A 13,297-nucleotide genomic window follows, 5' to 3' on the forward strand; every position below is an offset into this window, starting at 1 on the left:
AGGCTGTCTATGGCTTTGTCGACTTCTGAAATGGTGAAAGGTACGTTTAGTGTTTCTATTTGTCTGTCAGTTAAGCATGGAAGATGTATTGAGTCCAAAAATGCTAGAATGGAGGTGTGATTTGGTTGTTTTAGTGAAGGTTCATTTTTTAGGTTATACAGGGCACTTTAATAGGTGCTGAATGCATCAGCCATATCTTGTGGGTTCCTTAATTTTTCGTTTGTGGTAGGGTGGTAGATGAAGGATATTTGGGCTTTAACACGTTGCCCGTTGATTTGTTGGGCTAGGAGTTTTCCAGCTTTGTTGCCAGAGCTGTAAAGTGCATTTTGCAGCGTTTTTGGACTTTGTCAAATTTTTCTAGAAGTAACAATCTCAGTTCTAGATGCAGTTTAATTCATTTGGATTTAAGATCAGGGTGCGGCTGTTGTTTAGTGAGTCAGTTCTTTGAATGTCTTTTAGCAATTTGTCAACCCGCTGCTTTCTTCGCCTCCTGTCCCTCGCACCAAGCTGAATAAACATGCCTCTCATAAAAGCTTTGTGGGAAGCCCACAATATCGAGGTATCAGATACTGAGTCATTGTTAGAAAAAAGGATTCAAGTTCTTGGTAGAGGAGAGGTGAGTATTCGGGAGATTGGAGTATCCGTGTGTTCATTCGCCATATATATGCCGGAGAAAGACTGGCAATGTCCTCTATGGTAATGCTGAGTGGTCAGACCATGTGTTGGGTAAGATGGTGGATTCTGATATTTTCTGTAAAGTCCATTGGTTGAGAAGGAAGAAATCGTTGTGGGAGTAGGAGTGGCAGGGTGAGAAAAAAGTATAGTCCCTCTCTTCTGCGTGTTGACATCTCCATACATCGTATAATTGGAATACGGGTGGCAGTGGACCTAGTGAGGGTTTACATCGTACAGAGGAGGAAGAGGAATATAGGATGGGATCCGGGGTGATGTTAAAGTCGCTGCACCATATGGTTGCTCCCTGTTGCACAGTACTGACTTTCTTGTGGAGCTTACGTAAGAAGCGTAGCTGATGTGTATTAGGCGTATATACCGTAACTATGGTGTATACAGCATCGTTAATGGAGCAAACGAGGATGATGTATCTTCCATCATGGTCCGTTGTACAGGTATGGAGCTGAAAGGTAAGTTTGTTTTTGATAGCAACAAGGACACCTTTCTTTTTGGTTGAGGAGCAAGCAGAGAAGGTGGTCCGCTGAGGCAATGGCTGGTTCTGTTGGCTCTCTGCATTGCTCTGATCCATGGGTGTTGTGTCGGGTGGATCTGGAATGATATGCCATCTCTGTAGGAGGTGTAGACCTTCTTGTAGTGTGGTCACAATATGTTTAGATCCATTGTGGGTTATGTAAACAAGGCATTTCCCCGTTCTGCCTAGTGACATGACAGGGATCTACTGCTCCCAGTGATTGGGACCAGTGATCTCTGTCATTTTTCAGTAAGCCCACCCCCCCTACAGTTAGAACACGCTGAGGTAACTTACTTAACCCCTTGATCGCCCCCTAGTGTTAACCCCTTCCCTGCCAGTGTAATTTTTACATTGAGCAAGGCATTTTTATATCACTGATCAATGTTATAATGTGTGGTCCCCAAAAAGTGTAATTTGGGGTCAGATTTGTCACTCGCATTGTCGCAGTCCTGCTAAAAATTGCAGATCACTGCCATTACCAGTAAAAATGATAGAAAAATAAAAGTCTCTAAATCGATCCCGTAGTTTGTAGACACGATAACTTTTGCGCAAACCAATCAATATACGCCTATTGCGATTTTTCTTTTTCGTACATCAGGGGACACGGAGCCACAGTATTTACTGAATGGGTTATATAGGCACCACTAGGTGATGGACACTGGCACACCCTAGACAGGAAGTTTAACTCCCTATATAACCCCTCCCTTACTGGGAGTACCTCAGTTTTTTCGCCAATATCTTAGGTGTTGGTCACAAGTAAAGATGTTTTGTGTTGAGCTCTGCTGGAGAAATCTTTGCTGGGGCAGGCCATGCAGCCGGATCCATTCAAAGTGTCTTTTCAGGCCATTCAATTGAATGGTACTCAGACCTCATGTCCGAAGAAACAAAGTTTTGCCTGTAACGCTTCTCTTTTTAGAGAACTGGATCCCGAGATCCAGCAGTATTTGTTTTTTTTTTCAGCCATATTTTCCTAGCGGGGTGCTTTACAGGCCCAGGAGTGCGGATCCCCCGATAACAAGGGGCCCCGGTTCCTGAAGGTTTTTTAATGGAGCTCACCGTGAGCGGTGAAGATTGGGTCTGTTACCACAGAACCCTGCAGCTGGATAAGGTAAGGGAGATTCCTAAGGAATTTTTCTAATTCTTGTGGGTTTTCTCCTTTAAGTAAAATGTTGCTATGCCTAAAGTCTCCACTAGGGGCTGTCAAGAGCACATACTTGATTCCATGCTTGTCAGTCTCGTCTCAGTGTCACAAGCCGCATGCTTCCTCCGAGCCCATGCTCCAGGTAGGATGTCGGAAGGGGGAGGTTTTCTTTCCAGGAATATCCCCCCCACAGCTTCCTTCAGGCTAGAGGCCATGGGGCAGTTGGCGGGATGCCTCACCACCTCCTGCAGCCGCCATTGCCATTACGGCGGCGCTTCATCCACCGGCCCTCCTCTCTCCTCCGCCCCAGCCTCCCCTCCATGTGTTCTTGGATCGGAGCCCTCGGCTCGCGCGGGAAAAGTGGTCTTTTTTTTAAAAAAGACAAGGGGAGCGGAAGGGGGGTGGTCATAAGAGGGGGCGGAGCATTAGTGGGACGTCGGCGTGGTTTAACGCCCACAACGTGGGCTATACAAGGCTATAAAGTGCACTCTTTTGCAGGTGTACACAGCTCAAGGAGGGACACAGAGCAGATGGATGGCATGTGAGTGTGGGTGACACAGGCATTCCCAGGCAACATCAGAATGAGCCTTGATAGCAGAGCAGTTGCTGGACTATTTTGCTCAGAAGTGGGTGCATTTCTGGTAGTACCTCTGCATTTGTGCTTGGCACTATGGACAGAAGGGGAGGTACAAATACCCCGAGAAATTAGGGGCTCAAAGTGATCTCCCTCAGGCTGTGAGGACTCCCCCTCTGCAGCACCATCTCCCCCTGAAAGACCTAGGGAGGCTGGTCAGAGTGAGCCGTCGGGGTCAGGGGCTGCAACTGCTTCTGGCATTTCAACCCCTGTATATATTACTCAGGAGGTTTTTTTCTCAACCATAAGTGGATTAGAGGAATGATTAATAGCCTTAATCGCATCTTCACAAAGTGGAAGAAAACGTATTAGGTCCCCTTCTACCACCCAGGACCCTCAAACAGAGAAACTCTGGGAAAGGGGAGACGAATCCCCCTCAGAGGACCGGGATGAGACTGATGACTCCTCTTCTAAGGAATCAAGTGGGGGAAGGACCCTCTTCAGATTCACAGGCTGAGAAATTGCTGGTGCAATCTTACTGAAATGGTCCGCTTCACATTTAAGTTACCCGTAACTGAGTCAGTTGAAAAGCCCACGTCTTGTTTGGGTTCACTGAAGCCTCCTTAATTTGCGCATGCCTTTCCTGTTCATTTCTTGTTGGAAAAGCTTATTTATTCTGAGTGGGATCACCCAGATAAACATTTTTTCCCTCCTAAAATGTTTTCAACACTTTATCCTATGGAGGAAATTCACAAAGTTGTGGGGTATACCGGCAATTGACACTGTTATATCCTCTGTGAATAAAAGTTTGACTTGTCCTGTTGACAACGCTCAAATGCTTAGGGATCCAACTGATAAAAAATTGGAATTCCTGTTAAATATTTTTTCCTTGGCAGGTTCAGAAGCTCAACTTGCAGTGGCGGCAATTGGGGTATGTCAATCCTTGAGAGATCACTTGAAGCAGGTGCTCAAAGTTTTCTCTGAACAGCAGGCCCGGGAGTTCGCCAACTTGCCAGCGGCTTTGTGTTTTGCAGTTGACACAATCAGAGATTCTATCCTTCAGACCTCTCGCCTTAGGCTTGGATTGGTACATATGCGTAGAATCTTATGGTTGAAAAATTGGTCAGCCGAAACGCCATGCAAAAAGCTCCTGGCTGGTTTTCCCTTCCGTGGTGTAAGGCTGTTTGGGGATTTTTTGGACAATTATATAAAAAAAATCTCAAGTGGGAAAAGTACCCTTTTGCCAGTTAAGAAAAGGAGTAAATGTCCCTCATTTAAACAGGCTCTTTCTCCAGTGCCAGGGGCATCAGCCTCCAGGCAGTCGCGACAGCCTCCACCGTCAGGTTCAAGAGGTAAAACTCGGAGTCAACCCCAGGGACAAAAGAAGTCCTTGGGGAGGAAATCTACAAAACAGAATGCTAAAGCCTCTTTATGAAGGGGCGCCCCCGCTCCTTCGAGTCGGGGGAAGACTGCTACAGTTCTCAAGGGTCTGGCAGGAGGATTTTTAGGACAGATGGGTGGTCTCCACAATAACTCTAGGTTACAAACTAGAGTTCTGAGAATTCCTGTCACTCGTTTCCTCAGATCAAATGTTCCCAAAGACCCAGAGAAAAAGAAGTCTCTCTTTCAATCGTTGGAGCGACTTTTGTCGCAAAAAGTAATCATGGTGGTTCCCATGTAAGAGCAGGGTTGGGGTTTTATTCAAACCTTTTCACGGTGCCAAAACCAAATGTGGATGTCAGACCCAGCCTAGATCTCAAAGATCTAAACCGCTTCCTAAAAATTTGATCTTTTCACATGGAATCAATCCGATCAGTAGTCTCCATCCTACAAGGAGGAGAACTTCTGGCATCAATAGACATCAAGGATGCATACCTGCTTGTACCTATTTTCCCCGCTCATCAGAAATATCTGCGTTTCGAAGTGGAAAAACATCATTTTCAGTTTGCAGTTCTACCTTTCGGTCTAGCTACTGCACCTCGGGTGTTTACAAAGATCATGGTTCCTCCTCTGGCCAAATTAAGGGCTCAGGGTATAACAATTATAGCATACCTAGACGACCTGCTCTTAATAGACCGCTCGGTAGCCTGCTTGGACCAAAGCTTAGTCACCACAGTCAACTACCTGGAATACCTAGGTTGGGTGCTCAACCTAGAGAAGTCTTCTTTAAAACCAGTAAGAAGACTAGAGTACTTGGGTCTGGTTATAGATACAACCCAGAAGAGGGTGTTTTTACCCCAGGCAAAGATCAGCGCCATAAAGGAGCTGGTTCAGGTAGTCAGGGCAAAGAAGGGTCCTTCTATTTGCCTTTGTATGAGGTTGTTGGGAAAGATGGTGGCTTCATTCAAAGCGGTTCCCTATGCTCAGTTTCATTCAAGACTGCTGCAAAACAGTATCCTGTCTGCCTGGAACAAGAAAGTCCAGGCGTCAGATTTTCTGATGCGTTTGTCGCAATAATAATGCGTCAGAGCCTCAGTTGGTGGTTGGTACCCGAGAATCTGCGGAAATGGAAATCCTTTTTACCAGTTACCTGGAAGGTGGCAACAACAGATGCCAGCCTTTCGGGTTGGGGAGCAGTTCTGGAAGAGATGACTGTCCAAGGGAAATGGTCCAAAACCGAGAGGACCTTACCGATCAACATTCTAGAGACGTTGTCGACACTGCCCACTAATGGCATTGGCTCGTTTTATATAAGACTTGTATTGTTTTTGCCACTTTTTCAACCAGTAATCACATGGATTTTTTGTTTTTGTTTTTTTGGCTTTCATTTTGTCTGATTTTCAATCCTTACATTCTGTGCTTCTGCTTTCCCTTTGCTGCTTCTTCCTCCAGACAGAGTTATGCTCACTGATCTATATATTTTGGAGCACATGGCGCCGTCCCCTTTTGACACGAGAGTTGTGTTAGGCATTTCATCGCTTATGGTGTCCATTGCGCGTGCGCTCTCGTGCCGAGATATCTCGCATGCACGGGGACGATGACCTACTGCGCAGGCACGGGCATCCAGCGCCATTACTTAAATAGACCCCTGTATCATGCAGTCTGATGAGCACTGCAGAGCTGGGTGGCTTTCAGACCAAGGTTTCTTTGCCTACACAGTGAGCTTTACTATGTCTTTCTACCTGAAGTCCACTTTGTCTATAGAACACTGACTAACGGTCGCTTTGGTAATTATTTAAGTCTTTTTTTTGTAATGATCTCTTTTAGGAGGTCTAATTTCTAATGACTCTAATGTGTGCTACATATGGATAAGAGGCCATATTGAGGCTTTGAATAGCTTCACTTTCTAAATCTACAGACCTTGGTAAATACCCTTGTTTCCTTTTTTAAAACCTCTTGCACCGTGTTGGTTTAGATAACCTTAAAATGACATGGATATATATTTATATCCTTGTCACTCTCTCTGGATACCACATATCATCTTTCATGATTATCGCTCACTTTTATCTCGCTCTTTTTGTTCTTTTCTTTCCCCTCATTTTACTTCTCTTTTTCTTTCTTGGATTTTATTGTTTCACTCTTTCTTTCTTTTTTTCCTGTTCACACAGTAGTTTGCAATTTGCTACATATGACTTCCTGTGATCACCAGGCGAATCAAATAAGTGAGCTTTCCCCTCTAACAATACCGTGCAACACTGGTGTTCTTGTGAACATCTATCGACACCTCCATTGGCAGTGCTTCATTAATTTTTTCAAGTTGCATGATGGAACATTTTGCATGGTGGGTGTCGCTTATAGCAATTATCGTCCATGTTTTGTTGCTATATGTTTTTTCTATTTTTTAGTAAAACAAAATAATGACTACATATACTCTTACCAATACCCCGATGAAGGTGCTTGAACCAGAAACGCGTTGGATACCATGTCATGTCTAAATGATCAAATGATTTTATGTATATACAATAAATATTTTTTCTCAAGTCGTCTTCCAGGATGGTACCCTGAGAGATGACCTGTCTACCCGACAGGAAACACAATCAAGATAGAGGTTAAAAAACCCCGCCCCTCCCTGTGCTCCTCAGTTTTTGATTGTGTTTCCCCACAGCGAAACAGTTTATCTTTTTCTCTATAGACCTAAGGCCGTGGGCTGGAAGTCTCCCCCCGGGAGCTAGACCGCAGGCTTGAGAAGCCTCTGGGTCTGGTAGGGTTTGCCCTTCCTGGGGGGTTTTCCCCCCTTTTTCTCAGGGGGGCGATGAAAAGCCCCCTTGAGAACTGGAGGACCCTGGGCACAGTGGAGGTACCCAGAACTCCAGTGACCACTATTCCTGCTCCCTTTTTCCTTACCTGACGGAGTCAGGAGTTTAGAACTTGCCTTTTCATCAGCTTCCTCATAGGTCCTGGTGATCCCCTCCTATGGCCTGGTATGTGGCAATTGGTGCGGGTGTTGCAGGAGGTCCGTGTGCTCTCCCATCCGCTCCAGGCGCCGGCGGAGTGTGTTGTTCATCCGGTGCCATTTTGCAGTGGATCCTTCCTCCTGTGGAGAGGAAGTGAGGTCACGACGCGCCCGCCGCTAGAGCGCGGCTTCCGGTCCTACGGGCCTCTGGAAAATGGCAGCAGCGTCCGGAGCAGCGCGGTAGGGGGAGCCCACAGCTCAGGTTACTGGCTGTGGACTACAAAAGGCCACGGAGGGAAGCCTAAAACGAAGGGGATCAGGCGTCCACCGCTCACTAGCACCAATATGGAGCAAGAGGATTCTACTTAAGCAGCCGTTCTGGAGGCCACTGGGGGTGAGTCTACCGGGCTGGCAGGTGTAATGGAGGGGGTGGGTCCCCTAGTCCAGTGGTCATCAACTCTGTCCTCAGGGCCCACTAACAGGCCAGATTTGCAAGATAACTGAAATACATCACAGGTGATATCATTTGCTGCTCAGTGATTACAGTATTTTAGTTCGCATCTCCCCAAGGTAATATATAAAACCTGGCCTGTTGGAGGGCCATGAGGACAGGGTTGATGACCACTGCCCTAGTTCTTACCCTCGCAGGAGACCTTGGTCTTTCTTTTTTCCTTGTTGGCTAAAATGGGCTTCTTTTTTTTTTTCCAGAGACAGAGGTTGCCCAGAGTGTTGCCAGTAGACCTAAGTCCAAAAATCCTTCCCAGTCCAAGAGGTGTGGGTACTGCAATGACAAGTTGGCAGCAGAACACACAAAACCATTTTGTTACAAATGTATACACAAGTTGTCTGGGAAGGAGACTTCGGAGTTAAGACCTGGAAGCGCAGGTACCCCTTCAAGGAGGAGGAGGAGGAGAAGTTTTTTAAATTACCCAGACTTGACGCATCCTTAGCCCAAGTGTCCAAACAATCAGATCTCACTTTTGAGGACGCAGGTAACATACGGGATCAGATGGACCGTAGGTCCGAGACCCTTTTGTGCAGAGCCTGGGAGGCCAACGCAGCGGCGTTAAGCCCAGCATTAGCATCAGCCTGTATAGCCAGAAATATGGATATGTGGCTTAATAAATTGATGGATCATGTAGCAAGTACTTCCAAGTCCAAACAGCTGTTGGACTCCTTGGAAGTAATTGGTAAGGCGGTTGCCTTTCTTGCAGATGCTGCAGTCGAGACCGTACGTACTTTGGCAAAGACGGCAGCTCTTCTTAATTCATCCAGAAGAGCCGTATGGGTTAGAACTTGGGATGGGGATCACACATCCAAAACAAGATTGTGTGGTCTACCTTTCGAGGGATCCCTCCTGTTTGGTGCAGGGTTGGACCAGACCCTCTCCAGATCCACTGAAAAAGGAAAGAAATTTCCTGTGAAACTTAAGAAGGGTAAAGGAATTTTTTTTTGAGGCCCCCAGGGCAACAACCGTTTTAAAAACCGTAAGGAGGGCAAGGAATGGGGTATTGGAAAAGGCAAACAGAAAGGAGGTCTATTTTTCTCCAGCCCAAAGGCTGCAGACAAGGATTCCAAGTGACGCCAGCACCAGAGTAGGAGGGAGGCTCTCACAATTTGTCACACAGTGGGAGCAGGTCTCTCGGAGCCCTCTTGTCCTTCAATGGATAAGAGAAGGCTACAGACTAGAGTTTGTTTCCAGACCTCCCCAATCCTTTCTCCTAACTTTTCTACCCAGAGACAGACCAAAGGCTGTAGGACTCATAGAGAGTGTAAGACAGTTGGCAGACCAGGAGGTCATCCTCCCAGTACCGATGGATCAACGAGGACAGGGTTTTTATCTCCATGTCTTCGTGGTTCCAAAACCATCCGGGAAGTACCGGTTGATTTTAAATCTAAGGAGATTAAACACCTTCCTGCGGTACAAGAAGTTTCGCATGGAATCGGTGAACATGGTCAGAAAGCATTTAATGAAGGAGGTCTTTATGGTCACCATAGACCTAAAGGATGCATATTTGCATGTTCCCATTCTTCCGGAGCACCAAGCATTCCTTTGTTTTGCTATTTACAGGGATCAGGGTACCCAACATTGGCTAGCAGCCAGCCCGAGAGTCTTTACAAAGATTCTAGCAGAGGTCATCTCCTACCTACACCTTCAGGGAATCTCTCTGATCCCCTACCTAGACGACCTTTTGGTCTACATCCTTTCCAGGGAGTCCCTTCTCCTGGTTGTGGACAAGGTGATATGCACCTTGGAGTCCTTGGGATGGTTGATCAGTCTCAAAGTCCTCCCTGACTCCATCTCAGACCAAGCTCTGCCTGGGCCTGTGGATGGAATCGGTGGCGCAGAAGCTGCTCCTTCCACAGTAAAACGTAGAAGCCCTGATCTCTTCGGTGTCCTCAACCTTAGATCAGGGGGTAGTCCCCCGAAGATTGATCATGAGGACTCTGGGACTCATGACGTCATTGTAGTGATATAAATGTATAGTAGTATGATGTAGAGTGGGTATGATAATTAATTAGTAAGTACTCTTCCGCAGCAACCCAGTTCTTCCAGAGAGATGCACTTTATTGACTTCCAACACAGAACAAAGTCCACAGATGACAAAAAAATCCGACAGAGTAGATATAATTCAGAATCCCATTTCCTAGGTCTGTGTGTTCATACACAGACAAGCCTAACTAAAACTATAGACTGAACACCATGTTATATTCACTAGATATTGAATGGCTGAGCAATTTGATTGGCCGTCTCCATTCAGGCCTTTTATATACTTTAGTCTTTCAGACAGACAACAACTCCCAGCCGTGAACAGCTGCAGTCATAAACCGCCCCAATTTGCACTCCCGCATATCAACATCAACATCAACAAGTCCCCTTAGATATGTGTAATTAGATTAACAGATACCACCTGAACACCCTTTGAAAATGTTCAAATAGACTTGCATAAGATTAACACATCAAAGGGTCTTCAGCTGTCCCCTTGCTATGTTAAAATTCAGTTGGACAAATCAACCATTGTAAATTGAATTCTGGCCTGGTCAATATTGACTGTATGTGTACATACATATAATATAATGTCCCACATAAATCGGTGAACATATTACAACATATACAACATATACCCCCACTTGGGTCAGTTCTAACTACTAGAACTGACCCATAAATCAAACAACAAAAAATATCATTTCGATTTAAGGTACTGGATGCTTTACAATGGCTCATATAAAATATGAAGTTGAAACTGGTTACATCTCTCTTCGCCAGCCTCTAAAATATCCCCATGAAACAGTTATTAGATAATATAAAACTTTAGACCATGACTGGAAAAGGATTTGGTAAACGTCAGTGGCCCATATAGCTGTTAGGCCTTATTATATCACATCAAGATCTTGAAAATTGCGCAAAGATGAGCTGATGTCACAGTCCATTCTTCGGTCTGACTTCCTCACATCTCTCACCATCTCACTGAAAGTAAACTTGGTATGCTCTGGGAGCTCCAATTGTATATGTTGTATATGTTGTAATATGTTCACCGATTTATGTGGGACATTATATTATATGTATGTACACATACAGTCAATATTGACCAGGCCAGAATTCAATTGACAATGGTCGATTTGTCCAAGCCAACTCAATTTTAATATAACAGCTGAAGACCCTTTGGTGTGTTAGTCTTATGCAAGTGTACCTAGGGGTGTGTGGTATGGGCTGTTAACCTAATTGAACATTTCAAAGGGTACATTGTTTAAAGGACCATAGAAGAAGTATTTATTGATGGTAATTAGACTTGAGGGGGTAACAATGGGATCAAGGAGTGTTTTGGGTTGGCCTAGCGGAGGCTCCCTCCTGGGGGCTAATATATCAGGGGGACTTGTTGATATTAATATGCAAGAATACAGATTAGGAATGTAGGTATTCCAAGGGCTCAAAAGGGTGTTCAGGTGATATCTGTTAATCTAATCTAATTACACATATCACCCACTATACTACTATCCACACATACACATTTTAAATCACTACAGTCATGTATTCCTGCAGTACCTTGGGCCCAGCTCCATTCCAGGTCCCTTCCTGCTCTCCTCATGGGATGGAAAAAGGGAATCATTGGACATTCTGGTTTCTCTCCCTCGAGAGCTAAGGAAGTCTCTTCTTTGGTAGCTCAACCCTCAGAGGTTGGGGGCAGGTCATCTTTGGTCCCAGTTCCAGCCTGTCAGGGTGACAACCGATGCAAGCTCCTGGGGATGGGGGGCCCATCTACAGGAGCTTCAATGCTTCTTCCAATTTCAGGGAACTACTAGCAGTCATGGAGGCTTTAAAAGCATTCGAGAGCAGAATCAGAGGGAGAGAAGTGCAAATTCTCTTCGACAATTCTACGACGGTGGCTTTCCTGAATCGTCAGGGAGGTACACGGTCTCGCTCCCTGATGAGTTTGGCGCAGGAAATCCTGGAATGGGCAGAACAAAGAATACCCTCAATCTCTGCGGTACATATAAGGGGGGTTTAAAACATAAAAGCGGTTTTCCTCAGTCAGCAGACAGTTCAACAGGGGGAATGGGAATTAAATCCCGAGGTGTTCTCCCTTGTGTGTCAGCAGCTGGGCACACCAGAGATAGACCTCTTCGCTCGCAGGGCAAACAGGAGTGCCAGGAGATTCTTTTCGGCGTAGAGATGAAGTTGGCCTTGAGTACTATTAAGGGCCAAGTCTCATTCTTATCGATTTTATTTCAAAGACCGCTTGCTACGCATTCTTTAGTCCGGGGTTTTATGCAATGGGTGATGCGGATTAATCCGCCAGTTAAATGACCTTTAAGCCCTTGGGACTTGAACTTAGTTTTGTCAGTGTTACAAAAACAGGCATTTGAACCAATACAGCATATTCCCTTAGTCCTTCTGACAAGGAAGCTGGCATTTTTGGTTGCTATATCCTCAGCAAGGAGGGTTTTGGAATTGGCTGCTCTTTCTTGTAAAGAGCCATATTTGATTTTTCATGAGGACAGGGTGGTTTTACGCCCTCATCCGGGTTTTATACCAAAAGTAGTCTCAGGTTTTCACCTGAACCAAGATATTGTCCTGCCATCGTTTTTCCAAAACCATGTTCCAGGGAAGAAAAGTCACTACATTGTCTTGATGTGGTGAGAGCAGTGAAAATCTATTTAAAGGCAACTGCTCAGATTCGTAAGACTGATGTCTTATTTATTCTGCCAGAAGGTCCTAAGAAAGGACAGGCAGCGTTGAAATCCACTGTCGCTAAGTGGATTCGACAAGTGACAATTCAAACTTATGATTTAAGGGCTAAGATTCCCCCTTTTCAAGTTAAGGCGCACTCTACCAGGGCGGTTAGTGCTTCTTGGGTAGTGCGTCATCAGGCCTCCATGGCTCAGATCTGTAAGGCCGCAACTTGGTCTTCAGTGCATACTTTCACAAATTTTTTTCAGGTGGATGTAAGGAGGTATGAGGATATCGCCTTTGGTCGCAGTGTGCTGCAGGCAGTAGTATAAGTCCTCAATTCTGGGGGGTTCCCCTACGGGTTGGGTCTCCCTCCCCTTAAGTAGAATTTCTATGGGACATCCCATTAAGTAATTACTTAAGGCTCTGTGTCCCATGATGTACGATAAAGAAAATAGGATTTTTATAACAGCTCACCTATAAAATCCTTTTCTTGGAGTACATCATGGGACACAGAGGTCCCTCCCCTCTTTTGGGATTTAAGTATATTGCTTTGCTACAAATACTGATGTGCTCCTGGAAGGAGGAGGGGTTATATAGGGAGTGAACTTCCTGTATTGGGTATACCAGTGTCCATCACCTAAAGGTGGCCCATAACCCATTAAGTAATTACTTAAGGCTCTGTGTCCCATGATGTACTCCAAGAAATGGATTTTACAGGTAAGCTGCTATAAAAATCCTATTTTTTTGTTTTATATAACAAAAAATAAAAAAATCCAAATATCATGAATAGAAAGTTCTATTTGTGTGAAAAAAAAATTTAAATTTTGGTTCGGCACAGTGTTGCGCAATTACCAGTTAAAAAAATTGCACAC

The 13,297-nt window shown here is 45.1% G+C and overlaps 1 protein-coding gene across 11 annotated transcripts in view; it reads left to right on the forward strand.

Annotated features, from left to right (window-relative positions):
* The window catches only part of CLEC16A (C-type lectin domain containing 16A), a 1,646,984-nt gene that overhangs the window by 364,673 nt on the left and 1,269,014 nt on the right, over nt 1-13,297 (forward strand). The window lies entirely within an intron of this gene.

The sequence above is a fragment of the Aquarana catesbeiana genome, linkage group LG06 (genome assembly GCF_042186555.1).
Source record: "Aquarana catesbeiana isolate 2022-GZ linkage group LG06, ASM4218655v1, whole genome shotgun sequence".
In the NCBI taxonomy this organism is placed as follows: Eukaryota; Metazoa; Chordata; class Amphibia; order Anura; family Ranidae; genus Aquarana; species Aquarana catesbeiana.